A 20,109-nucleotide genomic window follows, 5' to 3' on the forward strand; every position below is an offset into this window, starting at 1 on the left:
ATGTATTTGTGTGTATGTTGTTGTGGGTGAGGGTGGGGGTGGGGGTGTTGCATCTGTGTGTCACTCTCTCTTTCCTCCCTCCCTCCCCTGTGTGCTAGGTGCAGTACTCACTGTGGTCATCGCCGGCGTCTTTGCTGCTCCTGGTAGAAGAGGAGGTAAACCAACATGGGCAGGACCTGTAACTCGGGCTCCATGGCGTCCTGGTTCCACATTAGGTGTTGAGAGGTGAGTGGTTTCCGTTCCAAGTCCTGTTTCCGCCGTGCTTTTGATGGCGCTGGTCCCACCCCCGGAAAAGGTGGTGGATAGTCATGTTGTAATACAGTGGGCGGTACATGGTGTTCCGCCTGTCTGTCGGCGGTTACTGCCGCAGTGTTTGTTTCTACCGCCGTGGCGGTCGAAGTGTTAAAGTGTTGGCAGTTTCCGCCATGGTCGTGATTCTATTTTTTTAACCGCCAGCCTGTTGGCGGTATTACCGTCGCTTTAACACCAACCGCCAGGGTTAAAATGAGGGCCTAGGTCCCCGAAAGGGGTGTGTTTTACAGGGGGAGCTAGATATCTTTTCAAGTACAGGTGGTGATTTGATTATTAATGACAAAAATGCGCATTTGGATGAAATTGTCCCCCCACTTACTAAACTGAAGAAGCCCGTACACCAGAACTTAGGTATGATCAAGATGAAAGGCTCCAAATATAATGGGCCTGAGAAGGTCATTCCCCAGATGCGTAAGACACAGGTAGCAGAGCAGAGACATTTGGGGGATTCAACAGGACCCCAGCATTTTGAGGGCAATTGTCTGGATAGAGCCTTGGCTGGAGCTATTTTAGGAAAAGCACTCAAACCTTTCGTCTATATTCATTGAACAGTATTGACTCCCCTTAAAACATCTTTTGTAGTTCATAAAATGCATGTCGCTTGCATCTGGGCTAGAAATAGCCCAAATGCCGAGAGACACTATACCGCCAACCTTCCCAAAATGGAGGTTGCAAAAGTGCTTATCCCCCACAGAAAAAATGACGGTCTAAATTCTAAGTTCCCCACACCAGGCCACTAAACACGGACCGAGGTGAGGCCAAAATGCCAAAAAAGAACTGTCCCTCAGCGGTTCTCAATCACTCTAATCACTAATCTGTCACAGAACTCCGACTGCTGTTTGTGCATTGTGATTAGAGAAGAGGCATGAGAGAAACCAGTGGTCGCATCAGCTGTAAATGATGGGACTCAATTTTGGAAAGTTTGTAAATACTCCCTTTTTTATCCCAGACTCAAACAAGGAAGTTGAGGTTCACATCCCAAAGGATAGTTGGATTACTCACTTCACAAAGATTTATTCATGTAAGATGGATGAGTGTGAAAACACTGTGTCAGACGGATTTGATAATCTTATAGTGAGGAAGTGGATACACATTTGAGTGATGTGATATTGGGAATTAATTACTCACTCCCTAATAAGGCCCTGGTCCAGATGGTGTCCCAGTTGATCTTTTTACGAAAAATGTTGATCTATGGGTGCCAATTCCGGTTAATGTTTCTAGAGCTGCTCTAAACACCGCCCCTCCTTTAGCCTGGTCTAAAACCAGTATTGTTCCAATTTTTTTTTAAAAGGTGACCAGAATAATCCTGCATGCTATCGCCCTATTTCTCTAATTGATGCTACCATAAAATTTTTTGGGAGAATCCTTCTGGATCGCCTGGAAGCATGAGCTTTTGACAATACTATTATTTCAGAGGCACAGTATGGTTTTCGGAAGACGGTGGGAACAGTAATCAATGTCTGAACTTCCATTTGCTCAGAGAAAAGTATTTGGGGGCTAAACAAGGATGCTTATATCTGCCGTTTATGGATTTAACAGCGGCATTTGACAATGATGTTAGAAGTAAATTATGGACAATGCTGATTAAGAAAGGAGAAAACTCTAAGATAGTAGATCTGCTGGTGCAACTTCATAGTAATGTGGAAGCTAAGATGAGATATGGGCAAGAAGGGGAATGCACCCGTTTCTTTAAGGTTGAGAAAGGGGTCAGACAAGGGTATGTTCTGGCACCCTTTCTGTTTACATTTTATTTAACCAGCTTAGAAAATCCTTAGTAGATGAAAAGGAAGACCCACCTAAGATTGGTGGAGGACCACAACCAGTTTTAATGTACACCGATGATTGTGTCCCTATGGCCAGAACCTGGAGGGGACTCCAAAAATTGTTAAATAAATTTGTGGAGTTCATGACAGCGCTGGGTTAGACCACCAATGAAGCAAAATCTTATACTGTGGTGTGTGGCCGCCCGAGAAGTAGAGTGCCTCAGTTCTATATCGAAGGTATCCATCTGAACTGTGTGAATACATTCAGGTATTTGTGGATTCCCTATGACAGTGAGTGTAACTTGAATCACCTTAGAGAACTAAAGGTCAGGCAGTACAATCAGGCGGTGGTAGCATTGTGCAAATCTATTGCTAAATTGGGTTGTGCCCTATTAATGCCAATCCCCACTATTTATAAGGCAAGGCCTGCACCAATTGCTGTATATGGTGCTGGGTGTTGGGTTTTATGGGTGCACCATCTTTGCAAATAAGTGGAAATACATTTTTGAAAGGCTTACTTTCACTTCCCACAAGTGTACCTGCCATTAATCTGCAAGAGGAACTGGGACTCCCTTTTATTGAAGATTTGATTAAGTTAGCCTCCTTATCTCTCTGGATGTCTGTTTGGATTAGACCAGGAGCGGCCCTCCCCCAGTCATTGCTTATGCACTGTATGAGATTGGACAGGGTGCAGAGGTGTTCTTGGGTCATGTATGTTAAGGAAACGCTGGGCAAACTTAAAAGATGAGACTTATTTCCTAGGTCATAACCAAATAGGATGCTACAGTGGTTAAAAATGAATTTTATGAAAAAATTGTTGATGATAGATGGAGGCATGACTTGGGGAAAATTATGGTGGCAGCATATTTCCTCTATGCACTACACCGAAAATGTAACCCTATCTGCTCTGGTTGTCCCACAAAGCCATAGATTTTATCTGATGAGGTTTTGTCTGAGGCTGGCTCACTTTTTTGTGGCTTACCCACCGAAGGTATAATGCCCCAGGGATTTAATACCCTGTCCATGCAATGCTCTTTCGGAGCAATCAAAAATGCACACTTTTTTATTCTGTAAGTTATATAAAGAGCAGAGAAGGGCTTTTTTATTTCCAATTCTTAGGTTAATGAATATGAGGATGTGCAAGGAAGCTATTTTTTATCTGCAGTTATTACAATCCGATATTATCTGCATTGCTCTTTACCGTTTTACTGCCTCAGTAATAAAAGAGAATGGAAAAAAAGGTGGGGAACTGACTGTTAACTGTATGGAACTTTTTGCTGGATAATTGCACAGTCTACAGTATTTGTTTAAACCTAACTTGACTCATTGAACAATCTTAAGAGATAGATTTAAAACCATTAAAAACAAATATGTGTGATTTTGCTGATGATTTAATTATCTGGATTTTTCCTTCTTAATAATTTATGTAATGATTTATGTGTGCTCTTTTATGGATATGTTTTAAAGATCCGAATAAAGATTATGACTGACTGACTATATATATTTGATAAACTATAATCACAACTCTATTCAGTTTTCATTTTTTGGACTCTGCTAATACTAAAAGAGGTAGTAATCAACTCACAACCTGTGGTAGTAGTAGTTCTCAGTGGCTGAGACGCCTGTCCACTCCCAAAAATAAACTGAAATAATAATGCCATCAAGACTGTCCCCTGAACACAATGTCCAATTGAAAAGCTGGTCCCTACTCACCCTAACTACTTTGTAATAAAAACCCACATAAATAAGAAGTATTACAGCTTTAAAATGAAGTGCTGTGCCAGATCATTCCTTGCAAACACAGGTAACACACCAAAAATGCTTACATTTTAAAAACAACAAAAAGTGAGCACATTAATATAAATCAAAACTTTTTGGTTTGCTTTTATCGTGATTTCAAAAGGAAGGGCAAAGGCTAACAAGAACTGGCAAAACCAGTAGGTCTCGCCTATGCAAGAGCTATTGGTGTTGACAATATGTTTTAGCCATTTTGTACACTAGTATTGCTGCTGTGCAGCATGGCTAAAAGTTAAGCGGCAAAGGAGAGTGGGGTGAAGGGGAGTGTTGCAAAGTGAAGTAGTAGAGTGTTACTGAGTGGCACAGAGTGGTTTAGAGTAGAGTTGAGTGGCAAGGCGTGGAGTGAGTAGTGTGTGGTAGAGTAGAAGGGTGTGGAATAGAGTTGAGTGGTGTAGAGTGCCGTAGAGTGGAGTGGCATAGAGAGTCATGGAGTGGCGTAGAGCACAGTGGAGTGGCATAGAGGGTGTTGCATGATTGGAGTAGAATGTTGTTGAGTAGAGTGGTGTACAGTGAAGTAGGTTGGCATAGAGTTGAGTGAAAGAGTGGAATAGTGTAGGAGACTGGAATGGCATAGTGTTGTACAGTGTCGTGGAGTGTTGTGGAGCCGAGTAGTTGGCACAGAGAGTTGTGGCACAGGGTAGTTGGCATACAGTGTCATGGAGCAGAGTAGGTGGCATAGAGTGTTGTGGAGCACAGTAGTTGGCATAGTGTTGTGGTGTTTAGTGAGCCTTGACTTTCAGTAAAGTGGTGTTCAGTCGGCCTTGGCTTTCCATATAGTGGTGTTTAGTGAGCTCTGGCTTTCAGTAAAGTGGTGTTTAGTGCACTGGTGTAGAATGCAGTGACACAGAGTAGAGCGCTGTACAGTGCATTGTTGCAGAGTATAGTGGTGTAGAGTGCAGGGGCAAAGAGTTGCGGTGGTGCAAAGTAGAGCAGGGTTGAGTAGAGTGCAGTGGCACAGAGTGAGGTGGAGTAGCATAGAGTGCAGCGGCATAGTGTGGAGTGGTGCAAAGTAAAGGGAAGTGATCCAATGTCCAGTGGCATAGAGTGGGATATGCAAAACTGGGCCATTGTAGGAAAGTAAAATAATTGGAAGAGTTGGCAAAATTAATAGTTACATTTTTCAATATCGTAAACACCAAGTGCAAATCCAGCTTTATGGACTTACAAAAGTAATAAATGGAGATTATTTGTGATCATGACAGCTACTCCCGTCAGACTTAAAATTGCTTACTTTAGTAGTGAAATTATTGTAAACTAGTGTTGAGCTTCTGAATACGGAAGTCTGTGGTGTTAGATGATCACATGCTATCATATCATGCTATCATAATCTGAGATACCATTACCAATAAACTATTTCTCATCATAAAAGACCCTAGCCAGATCTTCTTAGTAATAGATAAGCATATAGTACTTTACAATGAAACTTATGGGTTATATATTTAATAAATGGCATTTCATTTTTTTCTTCTTTAACTTGAGGCATATAATTTAAAGAGATCATTGGATCTGATGTGTTTCTTCAAATCTAAGCATATCTACGTGTATTTATGAGTGTACATGGGTGGCTGATCATGTTTATAGTAATTGAGATATTGCCATAAAATGTGCCGGGGAAGTAAGATCTGTTCTTTCTCCTATGTATTGGTGTATTGGATCAACCATATCTACTTTTTAGGTCTGGCCTTTGACACCACTTTAGTTTTTTTTTCATATATATATATATATATATATATATATATATATATATATATATATATATATATATATATATATATGGACTTTGGTCAGCAAGGCTCATCCATTGGTGTGGTAAACTGTCTTTCAAATTTTGCTTCCACCCACTACAGCATGCATCAGTGGGTCAGCCTACTTTACCCACTGGCTTCTTTCACTTTGAGTAAAAGCACAAAGCTTCCACGCGTTGTTCACATCCATCTTTCTCTTAAGTGATAAAGCTGGTTTAAAGTGTAGCTTTGCTTAATTTTTACATGAACTTTTGCACTTTAGGTCATCAGTTAGGTGTAGGTTTTATTTTGAGTCTTTGTTTAAAGTTTGTGTTATTCAACGGTTAAGTGGCACTGTAACATTGTTTATGTCTGTGATTTTATTGCTTGGTTAGGCGGTGATTTATTCCACTCTTCTTCAAAAATAATAAAAGTTATACTACTTAAATGCGTTGTGCAGTTAAAAGGTGTTATTTAAGAAACAACTCTAGTAACAGCCACTATAGTGAATGTTTTTAATTTAAACATTTTTATTGCGAGCATGTGATTGTGATAATTTGGTGGCAGCATTGTTTCTTTTTTCTATTTGCCTTTGTTATGTGCTTGCAGTAAAAAAAAAATCTCATCAGTTTACCAAAGCATATTGGCTTTCAAGGTGCCTGTTTTGTATGATACTCGAGGTACCATCTTATTTCTGTATAGAGGTTACAAAATCATCTCAGCCAATTGTTTTGCAGAGTTTATTTGCACCAGGTAGTAGGTATTGTCTCCTTCTGTTTCTAGATGTGAAGTGTTTTAGCGTCCTTCTTTCTTGTGCCCCTCAAGCAGCACAGTGTTAGCTCAATGTGGAGAAACTATTTTTAACATATAGATGCTCCCAAATATATCTTGTTTATAAGCATTAGGAAAGCCAAAAGGTATAGCTTTTGAGACTATTGGGTCTGCCATTACCTTTGTTCATGCTGTACAGCATGGACACTGCCGAGTTAGGCAATGATATATAGCAGCGTGGCTGCTGTGTACAAGGCTGAAAATAATAATTTAAAATAAAAGGACCATGATGCATCCAGCCCTGATGCACTTTTCAAAAAAGTGCATTAGCTTTGGCTGTGTCATGGTGCTTTTTAAAATTAGTCTTAGCCACACTCCAGATCATCCGTGCTGTTGTACAGCTTGACAACAAAACACTGCCAAAGCAAATAGCTCTCAAAGGCGACACCCACTGGTTTTACCAATGCTCGTTAACATTTGGGATGAGCTGCAAATCTTGACTTCAAACCCTGTAAGACCAAGTCATGTTTTTTGCTATTTAAAGCTAGTAGAAGTATCAAAACAGCATATGGAGAGCTATGTAAAAGATACATACAGTTTTATTAAAATTAAGCCTGCTAGGGCGAGGAAGGAGTTGCCAAGGATCAGTGTTTTGAAGATAGTCAACTTGAGTGCACCAGTAGTGGAATCAGTGGAGACATTCCTGCTAGATGTTTGGCACAACTGTCTTTTGTCAGGTCTGGAAAATAGACATTGTGCTCCACACTTTTTGTTTGGAAAAATAATAAACAAGAACTTTGGACTTCAGATATAAGTGAGGTGCCGCCAATATGCTCTGGCAGGTCAGGGGCAACTTTATCGGAGATGCAACACACAGGACCTGATGAATTACATCTCTGGAAAATTAGATAATAAGTGGAAGAAAACTGCTGAGACTGAAGGGATGGAAAAGCTCATGATAGCATCAGTCGCAGCTCGCTAGCGTTACAAGAGGCGGGGCGGCGCGCAGGCAGAGCAGGGCGGGGGGAATATTAATAAAAAAATAACTTACCTGCACGCCGTGCTCCGCCGCTGCTCCGCCGCTGCTCCTCCGTCTCTTCAGGAGGCTGCAGGTACAGGCTCCCAGCCATCCCTGCGGCCAATCCTGTCACTGCTCAGAGAAGCATTAGGATTAGCTGGGAGCCTGTTCCAGCTCTCCCCAGCCCAGCAGCACAGTGCTGGGCTGGAGAGGGCCTACTGCGCATGTATGCTTGGCGGACCCAAGCAGGCCTACCAAACATACATGTGCACTGAGCGGAGTTTACAGCGCACTCCCCTCGTCCCTGTCATCCCCAATGCCCCGCCCCTTTAACAATGAAAGGACAGTAAACTTAGCTTATCATTCTTTTGTTGTTAAAGGTTTGCAGCGGTTGCTGCTGGCAGGGGGACCATGCTCCTTCGCCATAGCAGAGGAGCCGCCACTGGCTAGCATCTAGATGTATTATTTCTACCAAAAAGAGAGGGGGCACACGCAGGAACACTAACACGAACAATATGTTTGTTAGTACGATAGCTCAATTAACTACTGCAACCAAAGCAGAGACCTTGAGTAGTCTAAAAGGTGTACGGATCCAGGCAGGCCTGCTCTGCTTCCCATCCTTCTAATTAAATACATTGCCAATCACGCTCTCCACTATTTAGGGCGCACAGGTATGTGCAATCATTCCCCCTCCAGCCGGCAACCCGTACTGTTACAGGCAGTCAGATCAGCGAGTTTGCATCAAGGCACTATATGTAGAGGCCAGGCAGTCTTACCTGCTGCAATCTGCTACAAAACATACCAGCGCTGTGTTTACTCACTAACATCAGAGTACAACATCACAGACTGTAGAATGGCCAACAGTAGATTTATAAGCATGTTTTATTGTTGAAAGGGCAGCGGGCCTGGCAGGTTTCACTGTGTCAATTTACAGCATTTATGAGTTCCTCTGAACAAAGCTCGAACAGTAGCAGAGCCAGGTCAGAAAAGCATTGGCAACAGGAGAGGAGGAGATAGTACTTGAATCACTTCTGGAGCAGTGGACAGGCACTAATTAAGTTTGTTTAATCTGTGCTAGGTCTCTGCTCCACCGAGGCAAATGGAACTGACGTTTGGGCTGCACTGGTCAGTTAGGAGGCAGCAGACTGAAACTGGAGCCAGCAAATAGTCAGCAATGGGTGGGCTTCAAGTCCTTTACTGAAAACAATTGTGTTGCAAGCAAGTGCCTTCGCTCAGCCCTAACAGGCGAGTGTATGCACTTGCAGGCACAACCCTAAAGAAGCATTTGCAATGCAATGGGTCTTGCGTTTGCTCGCGATAGAGCTATTAGCATTGTAAATTCCCATCTGGACTTTTCTTGTCACATAAATTTAAAATGAAATTTAAAACAATTGACATAAGCAAGCAGATTCAAAGTGCCATGGCCGCCATGAGCATGAACAGTCAAACATATCGGCAGTCAAACGTATCGGCAAACATACAATTATCCATGTAACAGGGTCGATGGCCTCGACTGTAACGAAACTGCCCCGAGGAGGGACAAACATAAAGCATTTAACAATGATAACAAAGGTTTTCATTTTCAGCAGCAGGTGATTTTGTTGGAGTTTATCCCAGATCCAGATTCTCAGGAGGATGAGCTCCTTCATTTCTTAGACATAAGTAGAGCGGTTTTTCTTTTTACATACATAGAAGAATGTCCTTCTGAAGGAAGGTAGGCTGTTTGTTAACTTTGATATGGGCAGAAAAGGTTTAAATCTGTTCACCTCTTCCCTGTGTAGGCAAATTATAAAATATGCAATTATCTGTTCTTACTCAGAAAGGGGTCACCTTGTACGGGAGGGATTTAGGGTAGATCGACCTAAAGTATTGCTACTTCTTGGATGGAGGACCTGGGAGCTTCTAACTTAGAGATTTGTAGGACAGCCACATCCGTTAATCATTCTACGTTTGAAATCATTATAGATTGCAGTGTGAGTCTGACAATTCTGAGGTTTTCGAAGTGAAAGTCCTTTCTGCGTTAGTTCATTTCTAACTATTTCACCTATTTGCTCGTAAAATAAATTGTTTTGTGCGTTTAACCCAAGTCTGTGGTGTTTTTTCCAGAAATGTTTTATGCTTGGGTATTCCTCAAAGATAAGAACTGAAACAAGGAAGCATGAGGCAGTAATGCTTAAATCACTTACTCGTAATTGCATTACTCCCAGACCTTCCTTGCTCCAGTAATATAGGTGGACATTCTAGGTAAAATGAACTTAATTATAAGAAACCCCCCATATTGGATATTCTCTTCTTTATGTATTAAAAGTGGCAGTAGGTCTGTGGTAACGGTCATCAGCAGGAGCCAAGCTCCTGAATGATAAGGACTGGAGAGAGGAAGGACTTGAAGTAATGGTATTTAATTACTGGTAAGTAATCTAAGCATTAATAACCTAAGTGGCGTGTAGACTACAACATCATGTCGCAATTAAAATCACTATTTTTATATGGGGGGGGGGGGCGTTGTTATGCAATATAGTTCAAACGGCAAAATAAAAAATATATATTTTATTTTGTTGAAATTCTCGGAGTTTGCATTTAAAATGCTCTTTAAACAGAAATCCAACAGCTCAATGAAACCCACGAATATCTGGAAAGAAAAATCAATAATTAATAATTAACTCTCCATTGGTAAGTGTTCCCTTGATCCACCCTCCCTGTGCATATTGCCAAGATGCCTCTGTTCCAGTTATACTGTGACAAATATATTTTACATCAGTCGTTCCTTGGATGAAAAAAAATATATATATTTAAAAAAAACCTCTCTAAATATCTGGGTGCTGAGGGCGTGTTTCTGCAAAGTTCCGTTACTGGAAAGAATTGCACCATCGTTCAGTCTCACCTGCCTCCCAGACACAATACTGTCATAAATTGTTGTTGCTGTCCGATGCTGTGGTTAAATCCTACATACCAGCAGCGGGCAGTGCAGGTGCGGGGTTAGGGGGCATCCTGAGGAATGGCCACCCTGAGCCAGCTGCACATGTACCATGCAAAAGAGCAGCTCAACAACTTTATTTATTAACATTTCTCCCAGCACAACTCTCAAAAACCCCAGTCGTTTAATTGAATTGCACAACCCACCCTCCCCTTCCTCATCCTGCATAGATCAGCACTGTTAGAAATGGGGTTTTTGGTTGGCAGTCAGGTTACCCTCTGTCCAAGCAAAAGCCCTCACTCTAGTCAGGGTAAGTCACACACTATCCAAGATTATCCTGTGCCCACCCTCTGGTAGCTTGGCACGAGCAGTCAGGCTTAACTTAGAAGGCAATGTGTAAAGTATTTGTGCAATAAATCATACAATACCACCATATAGCACCACAAAAATACACCACACAGTGTTTAGAAAAATATATAATATTTATCAGGATAATTGTAGGTCAAAAAGAATAAAGATGCAATGGAAAATTGTAGAACTATCACAGGAAAGTGATATAAAGTGTCTTAAGTCTTTAGAATGTAATAAAGAGTCTTTCAAGCACAAAGTACCTGGTTTCTGGTGGAAAATCTCCTCAGAGGGCCACAGGTGAAGAGATGCGTGGAAAAAGGGGGGTGTGCGTCGATTTCCTCTCAGCACACACAGACTTGCGTCGTTCTTTTCCACGCGGGGAAGTCGGGCGTCGTTTTCCGGCGCGCAGACAGTCTCTTTTTGTGGATCGCGGGGATTACCAGATGTCCCGGGTCTGTGCGTGGATTCTCCTGCTTGTTTTCCGGCTGCGCGTCGTTCTGCGGGGCTGCGCGTCGAAGTTTCGATCTCACGGTAGGCGTCGCGTCGATTTCTCCTTGGAAGTCGGGCGGCGTTGTCCTTGCGAGGCCGTGCGTCGAAAGTTGGGTCTCACGGCAGGCGTCGCGTCGATTTCTCCTTGGAAGTCGGGCGGCGTTGTCCTTGCGAGGCCGTGCGTCAAAGTTTCGCACTCACGGTAAGCGTCGCGTCGATTTCTCCTGGAAAGTCGGGCGGCTTTGTCCTTGCGTGGTTGTGCGTCGAAGTCTCGATCGTCCCGAAAGCGTTGCGTCGATCAGCGTCGGTGTGCGGCGTTTTTCTCGCCGCGAAACAAGCTGTGCGTCGAAATTTTCGGCGCACGGAGCGTCCAAGTGAAAGGAAGAAGTCTTTTTGGTCCTGAGACTTCAGGGAACAGGAGGCAAGCTCTATCCAAGCCCTTGGAGAGCACTTTCACGGCCAGACAAGAGTTCAGCAAGGCAGCAGGGCAACAGCAAGACAGCAGTCCTTTGTAGAAAGCAGACAGGTGAGTCCTTTGAGCAGCCAGGCAGTTCTTCTTGGCAGGATGTAGTTTCTGGTTCAGGTTTCTTCTCCAGCAAGTGTCTGATGAGGTAGGGCAGAGGCCCTGTTTTATACCCAAATGTGCCTTTGAAGTGGGGGAGACTTCAAAGAGTGGCTAAGAAGTGCACCAGGTCCCCTTTCAGTTTACTCCTGTCTGCCAGGGTCCCAGTAGGGGGTGTGGCAGTCCTTTGTGTGAGAGCAGACCCTCCACCCTCCCAGCCCAGGAAGACCCATTCAAAATGCAGATGTATGCAAGTGAGGCTGAGTACCCTGTGTTTGGGGTGTGTCTGAGTGAATGCACAAGGAGCTGTCAACCAAGCCCAGCCAGACGTGGATTGTAAGGCACAGAAGGATTTAAGTGCAAAGAAATGCTCACTTTCTAAAAGTGGCATTTCTAGAATAGTAATATTAAATCCGACTTCACCAGTCAGTAGGACTTTGTATTACCATTCTGGCCATACTAAATATGACCTCCCTGCTCCTTTCAGATCAGCAGCTGCCACTTCAACAGTGTATGAGGGCAGCCCTAATGTTAGCCTATGAAGGGAGCAGGCCTCTCAGTAGTGTGAAAACGAATTTAGGAGTTTTACACTACCAGGACATATAACTACACAGGTACATGTCCTGCCTTTTACCTACACAGCACCCTGCCCTAGGGGTTACCTAGGGCACACCTTAAGGGTGACTTATATGTAGAAAAAGGGGAGTTCTAGGCTTGGCAAGTACTTTTAAATGCCAAGTCGAGGTGGCAGTGAAACTGCACACACAGGCCTTGCAATGGCAGGCCTGAGACAAGGGAAAAGGGGCTACTTAAGTGGGTGGCACAACCAGTGCTGCAGGCCCACTAGTAGCATTTAATTTACCAGCCCTATGCACCTAAAGTGCCCCTTACTAGGGACTTATAAGTAAATTAATAGTCCAATCAGGTAGGATTCCAGGTTACCATGTTTTAAGGGAGAGAGCATATGCACTTTAGCACTGGTTAGCAGTGGTAAAGTGCGCAGAGTCTATAAACCAGCAAAAACAGTGTCCAAAAAAATGGGGGGAGGCAGGCAAAAAGTTAGGGGTGACTACCCTAAGGCTGTCAGGTCTAACATGTGTCCCCCCCAGCTGAAAGTGGGGAGAGCTACCCGACCTCCTGGGAGCTCTCATCGCTAAGGCGGAAGTACCTGGAGAGACCATCAGCATTGGCGTGGTCAACCCCTGGGCGATGTTCCACCGTAAAGTCCATCCCCTGTAGGGAAATGGACCACCTCAAGAGTTTTGGATTCTCACCCCTCATCTGCATGAGCCATCTGAGGGGCCTGTGGTCTGTCTGAACCGGGAAGTGAGTCCCAAACAGGTAGGGTCTTAGCTTCTTCAGTGCCCAGACCACAGCAAAAGCTTCTCGTTCAATAGCACTCCACCTCTGTTCCCGTGGTAATAGCCTTCTGCTAATAAAGACTACCGGTTGATCTCTGCCCTCCTCATTCAGCTGTGCTAGGACTGCCCCTATGCCATGCTCTGAAGCGTCTGTCTGCACGATAAATTCCTGGGAGTAGTCAGGGGCCATGAGTACGGGGGCCGTGCACATGGCTTCCTTCAGGGCGTCAAAGGCTTTCTGACAAGCCTCTGTCCAATTCACCAACTTAGGTTGCTTCTTGGAAGTGAGTTCTGTCAAGGGTGTTACAATGGTACCATAGCCCTTGACAAATCGGCGGTAGTATCCTGTGAGGCCTAGAAAGGCTCTCACCTCCGTCTGTGTTCGGGGTGGTTGCCAGGCCTTGATAGTTTCAATCTTGGCCTGGAGTGGCTGCACCTTGCCACCACCCACTAGGTGTCCTAAGTACACCACGGAACCCTGCCCAATCTGGCACTTACTGGCCTTGATGGTCAGGCCTGCCTGTTGCAGGGCCTGAAGCACCTCCTTGAGGTGAAGCAGGTGTTCCTCCCAGCTGGAACTGTAGACAGCTATGTCATCCAGGTAGGCTGCACAGAAGGCATCCTTGCCAGCTAGGACCCCGTTAACCAACCGTTGGAAGGTAGCGGGGGCATTTTTCAACCCAAACGGCATCACCCGGAACTGGTAATGGCCATCCGGGGTTGAAAATGCGGATCTTTCCTTGGCCCCCTCAGTTAGGCCGATCTGCCAGTACCCTGAAGTAAGATCAAACGTACTCAGGAACTTGGCAGCGCCTAGCCTGTCCACGAGCTCATCAGCTCGGGGGATGGGGTGAGCATCAGTCCGTGTGACTGAGTTGAGACCCCGGTAGTCCACACAGAACCGGAGTTCTGGCTTCGCACCTGGGACAGTAGCCTTAGGGACCAATACCACTGGGCTGGCCCAGGGACTACTGGATTTCTCAATGACCCCTAGAGTCAACATCTTGGAGACCTCCTCCTTGATGCTGGCCTTCACCTTATCCGACAACCTGTAAATTTTGTTTTTCACAGGGAGACTGTCACCGGTGTCAATATCATGAACACAGAGGTGGGTCAGCCCAGGAGTAAGGGAGAACAGGGGGGAGAACTGCTCCAACAGCTCATAACAGTCTCCTTTCTGATTTAGAGTCAGGGAGTCAGACAGAATGACCCCGCTTACTGACCCATCACCTTCTTGGGCAGAGAGGAGGTCGGGGAGAGGTTCACTCTCCTCTTCCGTTCCTTCATCTGTGACCAGAAGCATGTTGATCTCCGACCTCTCAAAATGAGCTTTTAGTCGGTTCACATGGAGCACCCTTAGGGGATTCCTAGGGGTTTTGAGGTCCACTAGGTAAGTGGCCTCCCCTTTCCGCTCCTTTATTTCAAATGGGCTAGACCAGCGGTCCTGGAGAGCTCTGGGCTCTACTGGCTCCATTACCCACACTTTGTCTCCAGGTTGAAACTCTACCAGGGTGGCCTTCTGGTCATACCATTGTTTCATCACCTCTTGACTGGCCTCAAGGTTATCTTGGGCTTCTTTCCAGAAGCGGGTCATCTGGTTGCGGAGGGCCAACATATAGCTGACCACATCCTGAGGGGGTGCCTTTGGAGCTTTCTCCAATCCCTCCTGGACAATGCTTAAGGGTCCCCTGACAGGGTACCCATAGAGAAGTTCAAAGGGACTGAACCCTACCCCTCTCTGGGGGACCTCTCTGTAAGCAAAGAGAAGGCATGGTAAGAGGACGTCCCACTTACGCCTCATGGCCTCAGGGAGGCCACCAATCATGCCTTTCAGGGTCTTGTTGAATCTCTCCACAAGACCGTTCGTCTGGGGGTGATAGGGTGTGGTGAACTTGTAAGTTACACCACACGCATCCCACAGCGACTTCATGTATGCAGACATGAAGTTAGTGCCTCTGTCAGACACTATTTCCTTGGGGAACCCCACACGGGTAAATATCCCCATCAGGGTTCTGGCCACCACCGGTGCAGTTACTGTCCTTAGAGGGATTGCCTCTGGGTAACGGGTGGCATGGTCCACCAAAACCAGGATGAACCTGTTGCCTAAGGCAGTTTTGGGGTCCAAGGGGCCAACAATGTCGATGCCCACCCTTTCAAAGGGGGTGCCAACGACAGGAAGTGGAATCAGGGGGGTTTTAACCCTTTTTCCTGCTTTACCACTGGCCTGGCAGGTAGGACAGGATCTGCAGAACTTGTCTGAGTGTGTCCTCATTTTGGGCCAATAAAAGTGGGTGACAAGCCTGTTAAAGGTCTTGCCCTGCCCCAAATGTCCTGCCAGGGGAATGTCGTGAGCCAGACCCAGTAGGAAGGCTCGGTAACATTGGGGGACCACCAGCACACGTGCTGCCCCAAAGCCCGGAACCTTAGGCTCACTGTAGAGGAGATCATTCTCCCAATATAGGTGGTGATCGCCAGAGGCGTCGCCGGCTGCCTGGTTTGAGGCTTGTTTCCTCAAACCTTCTAGAGTGGGACATTCTTTCTGCGCCTTGCAGAATTCCTCCCTGGTGGGTCCACCCTCAACTTGCCAGCCAGCAAGCTCAGGTAAGTCACCTAGGGCGGCGATGTCTTCCCCAGTTGGCTCGGAAGCCTCCTCCTCAGAAGCCCCGTCAGCCACTGTGGGAACAGCGGGGGCCGGTTTCCCGCACCCCTGGTCCCTCCTCCTGGCAGCTCTCTGGGCCATCGTTCCAGGCTCCAGATGCCCTTGACTTCCCTCTCGGTCAGCCATGGACCGTGTGGTCATGCAGACCCACTCAGGTAACCCTAACATCTCCAGGTGAGACCTGAGCTCCACTTCTTTCCAAGCAGTGTGCTCAAGGTCGTTGCCTAACAGACAATCTACAGGCATGGCAGGACTCACAGCTACTTTCAGAGTACCAGAGACCCCCCCCCACTCAAAGGGAACCAGAGCCACCGGTAGGTGACTCTCGCGATTGTCAGCGACTCTGACCTGGTGGAATGTATTAGGTACTATCTGCTCTGCTGACACCAGCTGATTCTTGATAGTAGTCATACTGGCTCCTGTGTCACGCAGAGCCTCCACCCTCTGCCCATCAATGGTGACCCACTGCCGGTACTTGGAAGTATTTCTGGGCATGTGGGCCTTGGGCACCATTTCTCCTTCTCCCAGGGACACTAGGGAAATCTCTACCTGCTCCCCAAAGCTAGTTGGGTCCATCTCCCCCCCGAGTGCTACACTAGTCAACCCAGGTGCCTGTCCGGTAGTGGACGGTGCCCTCTTGGGGCACTGTGGATCGCCTTTGTAGTGACCATATTGGTAACACTCCATGCATTTGGGGCTAGATTTTCCTGACCTGTCAAATGTCCCTGGCTTTTTCCCAAATTTGGAAAAGGAAGGGTTGCCACCCCCTCCCTGGGAATTCTTTTGGGGGCCTTTAGAGAGTTCCTTATCTGTAAGTTTATCTCCCCCCTCTTTCTTCTGTTGGGAACCCTGACCACCTTTGTGGGAGTCCCCCCCAGGTACCTTTTTGGACACTCTGGTGCTAACCCAGAGGTCCGCCTCCTCAGCAAGCTTCCTGGGATCAGTCAGCTTACTATCCACTAGGTGCTGGCGCAAATCGGTATAAGTAACATTAAGCATATGCTCTCTCAGGATCAAGTCATATAAACCTTTATAATCTGCTACTTTGTTGCCCCGCACCCATCCATTCAGTGCCTTACTAGAGAAATCAAAGAAATCTACCCATGTTTGTGTGGTTTGTTTGGTGCTGTCCCTGAACCTCTGACGGTATCCCTCAGGGGTCAGCCCAAACTTGGCAAGTAAAGTGGCTTTCTGGAGTGGGTATGTGTTTTGATCCGGTGGATCCAATGTGAGAAGTGTGTCCCTCCCCAATGGCGGCACATAACCCCACATAGCTACCCCCCATTGCCCTTCAGGAACCTCATGAGCCCTTAGTGCAACTTCATAAGCAGCTAACCATTTATCTATGTCATCTCCCACCACAAAACTGGGCACCACATTTTTGGGTATACGAACCTTCTTTTCTCCAGCAGGTCCTGTCTGTATGCTGCCACCATTATTGCTGGATTCAGACTGTCTTGCCTTGATCTCCAGCTCCTTGAGACTCAGTTCATGAGCCAACAATAGTTTCTTTTCAGCCAAAGCTCTTTCAGCTTCCACTTGTTTGGCTGCTCTTTCAGCTTCTGCTTGTTTGGCTGCCCTTTCAGCTTCTGCTTGAATCTGTTTGGCTGTTCTTTCAGCTTCAATCTGTTTGGCTGCTCTTTCAGCCTCAGCTTGTTTGGCTTCTCTTTCTGCCCTCCTCTCCTCCTGTTGTGCCTCAATTTTCAGTTTTGCCGTTTGCAATTGGAACTCCCTTTCCTCTCTCCTTTCCTCTGCGGTCAGGCTTTGCATGGAGACACTGCTCCCTGGTCTGGAAGGGTGCACAATTGCAGTGGTAACACCATCCATAGATAGTGAAAATCCTTCTGAGGGGCCATTTTCTGGCTCCTCTTCCTCATCATCCTCTAAATGGGCTTCTGCCCAGGCCCTCAGCGCCACTTGAAAGTCCTCCTTTCTGGAGGCCCCTTGGGTGGGTACCCTTAATGCCCTGCAGAATCCTCTTAGTTGTTTGACCGTGTATGTATCCAACTGGACTAGGTCAAAGTCCCCTGTCTGAGACCCAGTCAGAGACATGTTGAGTGAGGATTTAGTTTTTGAAAATTGTCAGGAAAAAACGGATTTTCAAAAAGAGATAAAAACCAAGTTGACCTTCAACTGTGGGTAGGTAGTGAAATACTTAGCTACTGTATGTCACTGCACAAATACAAGTCCTATCCTCACCGCTGATCACCAATGTTAGAAATGGGGTTTTTGGTTGGCAGTCAGGTTACCCTCTGTCCAAGCAAAAGCCCTCACTCTAGTCAGGGTAAGTCACACACTATCCAAGATTATCCTGTGCCCACCCTCTGGTAGCTTGGCACGAGCAGTCAGGCTTAACTTAGAAGGCAATGTGTAAAGTATTTATGCAATAAATCATACAATACCACCATATAGCACCACAAAAATACACCACACAGTGTTTAGAAAAATATATAATATTTATCAGGATAATTGTAGGTCAAAAAGAATAAAGATGCAATGGAAAATTGTAGAACTATCACAGGAAAGTGATATAAAGTGTCTTAAGTCTTTAGAATGTAATAAAGAGTCTTTCAAGCACAAAGTACCTGGTTTCTGGTGGAAAATCTCCTCAGAGGGCCACAGGTGAAGAGATGCGTGGAAAAAGGGGGGTGAGCGTCGATTTCCTCTCAGCACACACAGACTTGCGTCGTTCTTTTCCACGCGGGGAAGTCGGGCGTCGTTTTCCGGCGCGCAGACAGTCTCTTTTTGTGGATCGCGGGGATTACCAGATGTCCCGGGTCTGTGCGTGGATTCTCCTGCTTGTTTTCCGGCTGCGCGTCGTTCTGCGGGGCTGCGCGTCGAAGTTTCGATCTCACGGTAGGCGTCGCGTCGATTTCTCCTTGGAAGTCGGGCGGCGTTGTCCTTGCGAGGCCGTGCGTCGAAAGTTGGGTCTCACGGCAGGCGTCGCGTCGATTTCTCCTTGGAAGTCGGGCGGCGTTGTCCTTGCGGGGCCGTGCGTCAAAGTTTCGCACTCACGGTAGGCGTTGCGTCGATTTCTCCTGGAAAGTCGGGCGGCTTTGTCCTTGCGAGGTTGTGCGTCGAAGTCTCGATCGTCCCGAGGGCGTCGCGTCGATCAGCGTCGGTGTGCGGCGTTTTTCTCGCCACGAAACAAGCTGTGCGTCGAAATTTTCGGCGCACGGAGCGTCCAAGTGAAAGGAAGAAGTCTTTTTGGTCCTGAGACTTCAGGGAACAGGAGGCAAGCTCTATCCAAGCCCTTGGAGAGCACTTTCACAGCCAGACAAGAGTTCAGCAAGGCAGCAGGGCAACAGCAAGACAGCAGTCCTTTGTAGAAAGCAGACAGGTGAGTCCTTTGAGCAGCCAGGCAGTTCTTCTTGGCAGGATGTAGTTTCTGGTTCAGGTTTCTTCTCCAGCAAGTGTCTGATGAGGTAGGGCAGAGGCCCTGTTTTATACCCAAATGTGCCTTTGAAGTGGGGGAGACTTCAAAGAGTGGCTAAGAAGTGCACCAGGTCCCCTTTCAGTTTACTCCTGTCTGCCAGGGTCCCAGTAGGGGGTGTGACAGTCCTTTGTGTGAGAGCAGACCCTCCACCCTCCCAGCCCAGGAAGACCCATTCAAAATGCAGATGTATGCAAGTGAGGCTGAGTACCCTGTGTTTGGGGTGTGTCTGAGTGAATGCACAAGGAGCTGTCAACCAAGCCCAGCCAGATGTGGATTGTAAGGCACAGAAGGATTTAAGTGCAAAGAAATGCTCACTTTCAAAAAGTGGCATTTCTAGAATAGTAATATTAAATCCGACTTCACCAGTCAGTAGGACTTTGTATTACCATTCTGGCCATACTAAATATGACCTCCCTGCTCCTTTCAGATCAGCAGCTGCCACTTCAACAGTGTATGAGGGCAGCCCTAATGTTAGCCTATGAAGGGAGCAGGCCTCTCAGTAGTGTGAAAACGAATTTAGGAGTTTTACACTACCAGGACATATAACTACACAGGTACATGTCCTGCCTTTTACCTACACAGCACCCTGCCCTAGGGGTTACCTAGGGCACACCTTAAGGGTGACTTATATGTAGAAAAAGGGGAGTTCTAGGCTTGGCAAGTACTTTTAAATGCCAAGTCGAGGTGGCAGTGAAACTGCACACACAGGCCTTGCAATGGCAGGCCTGAGACAAGGGAAAAGGGGCTACTTAAGTGGGTGGCACAACCAGTGCTGCAGGCCCACTAGTAGCATTTAATTTACCAGCCCTATGCACCTAAAGTGCCCCTTACTAGGGACTTATAAGTAAATTAATAGTCCAATCAGGTAGGATTCCAGGTTACCATGTTTTAAGGGAGAGAGCATATGCACTTTAGCACTGGTTAGCAGTGGTAAAGTGCGCAGAGTCTATAA

General features: G+C 46.2%; 1 protein-coding gene across 2 annotated transcripts in view; it reads right to left on the bottom strand.

Annotated features, from left to right (window-relative positions):
- Positions 1-20,109, bottom strand: part of PER2 (period circadian regulator 2) — a 441,952-nt gene that overhangs the window by 401,095 nt on the left and 20,748 nt on the right. The window lies entirely within an intron of this gene.

This window comes from Pleurodeles waltl, chromosome 11 (assembly GCF_031143425.1).
Source record: "Pleurodeles waltl isolate 20211129_DDA chromosome 11, aPleWal1.hap1.20221129, whole genome shotgun sequence".
Taxonomy (NCBI): Eukaryota; Metazoa; Chordata; class Amphibia; order Caudata; family Salamandridae; genus Pleurodeles; species Pleurodeles waltl.